Below are 2,078 nucleotides of genomic sequence, written 5' to 3'. Positions count from 1 at the left end.
AATCTGAGCTGTGTGTCCTCCGGTTGATACTCGAAGACTCAAAGGGATCATTCAGCAGCTGTGGAACTTTTTCTGTGAGTAGCTCCCTCCTTTCTGACGCCCTGCCACACAGATCACAGCCTCGTGGCCTCCCAGCTCACCCCTGTTCTCAATTCAGATTCTGCAGAATGTTCATGGGCTCCTCTGCCTGCAGTTGCAGCATGAAGACGCCTGAAGGCAGAGAGCGGCGGAGTCATCAGGTTGGTGTGTGTGCTCACCTTCACGCAAGGAACCTAGCCCTGGAACCCCCACACTGCCTGCTGTTCAGGGTCTGAGAACAGTTTCCTATCTTGTTCAGCTTTCTAATTCCCAATGGTAGGTGAGCAAGTAGACACTGTTCCTCTTATCGTTGCAGGAAGGGGAACCCTCTCCAGGGCCCTAGAGTGGGCTCACACGTGCTGACAAAGCAAGAGACTTGGCTGGAGGGGCGCCCGGGAGGACAGCAGCAGGGTGAGGAAGCCCCAGGGGCCCTCTCCACCACGTGACCTGCAGTCTCAGGTTTTATGGTGATGGGGTTGGTTTCCAGGTTGTCTCTGGCCAAGCATTCTGACTCAGGGTTCGTTTCATGCATTTTGTTCAGCTTTCTAATTACCAGTTACTACTGCTGAGGAAGTCCATACACTCTTTGTATTTATTCGGAAGCAAAATCGCATTTTATTTTAGGAGAAAATTATACTTTTGATGAAGAATTTAAAATCACCTAACCACCCGTGCTTGAAGGTGTCTTTTGTTTCATAGTCTTTGTTTTGGCTCCTGAACATGTTAAAATAAAATGAAATATCAGGAGACACACTTAGATGGCTTTCCTCACCCCCTAGAAGAAGTTTATGCCAATAAATTGGGGGTAAGGTCTTATGAGTCTCTGAATTTGAGTCCTTCAGGTACTATCAAGTCACGAAGGCAGTTTTTGCTCCTGTTTTCATAAGATCTGTTGGTGTAATAAGTCACGCTAAATTTTCCCACAGCTTATACTGTGGAGAATTTTTTTTTTCCTGAATCCCAGTGTCCATCTTCTTGCATATCAGTGTTCATCCCCATGTGGATGGGCAAAAAGCATTATAATACTACATCATCCACCCAGTGGCCTGCTGTGCAGGAAAGTACGTCTGAGGGAGGGCAGTTCCCCGGCATTGTCAAATAAATAAAAGCAACATGTAGCAAAACACGTGCTTAGTACACGCTATTTTGTGTTTTCAGCTAGGGCATGGAGGAGAAATATACTTCCATGTTTGCTTACAGGGAACTCTAGAAGGACCCGTAAGAAACAAAACACTACCTGCGGAGGGCAGACGGCCCTGGGCACACAGGCTAAACGACAGGAGGCACAAATTAAGGCGAGTATATAATATATCTCTATTATAACCTCCTTGGAATTTTCAGTAAATTGAATTTTTTTAAACCTCCAAAGAATACAATGCATTGTACTGTTTTTTGTTACGATATTTACTGTTTTACGATGAATGGATTTCTGGTTTGTTTTTACCAAGGCTGTTGTTGGGCTTTCTCAGAATGTTGTTTACTCATGAGTTTTTTCTGGTGGTTTTGATGTTTTTATTTTAACTTTGATAAAGAAAAAGATTTTTCTCAACACCTAGGTGGTTCATCCTTTTCTTTCTTCCTCCTTTCGGATACTTTGTATACTTTGTGGGTTTGGGCACTATTTTCATACCTTTGTTTGCAAGAAAGAGGATAAAGCTTCGCTAGTTTGCTAGGTCCCCAGAATAAAACACCGCAGCCTGAGGCTTAAATAACAGCGCTGCCTCTAGGTTATCCAGCCTCATGGCATCCGGCTGTGCAGAGCTCTCCCGAAGTGCTCTGCTTTGTCTAATCAGCAGTAATGTTTCCTCTGCTGTTACTGATTTTAGTTGTCTTTTCTCTTAGTCAATGTAGCTAAGGATTTTGTTACTTATGTCAACCTGGTTGAAGTAACTTTTGTTTAAAATTGATTTCTTTGGTTTTCCTCTTCTGTATATTTAGCTGAGAGCTAATCTTTACTATTTCATTCCTCTTCTAGCTTTGAGTTTGGTTTGGTCTCCCTT

The 2,078-nt window shown here is 43.5% G+C and overlaps 1 long non-coding RNA gene across 3 annotated transcripts; it reads left to right on the top strand.

Moving 5' to 3' along the window:
- Nucleotides 1-207: 207 nt before the first annotated feature.
- On the top strand, nt 208-1,395 carry LOC108635047. 3 transcript variants are annotated; one of them, XR_001917736.1, is made up of 3 exons: nt 208-239; nt 395-489; nt 1,279-1,395. It is a non-coding gene; the product is annotated as an uncharacterized LOC108635047 (long non-coding RNA). The 3 variants fall into 3 exon arrangements; XR_001917735.1 differs by having other exon boundaries at nt 216-308; XR_001917737.1 differs by having other exon boundaries at nt 216-308; nt 1,237-1,395.
- The last annotated feature ends 683 nt before the right edge of the window (nt 1,396-2,078 follow it).

Source organism: Capra hircus, unplaced genomic scaffold (genome assembly GCF_001704415.2).
Source record: "Capra hircus breed San Clemente unplaced genomic scaffold, ASM170441v1, whole genome shotgun sequence".
NCBI lineage: Eukaryota > Metazoa > Chordata > Mammalia > Artiodactyla > Bovidae > Capra > Capra hircus.
Note: the sequence above shows the minus strand (reverse complement) of the source record. Positions and strands in the feature narration are given on the sequence as shown.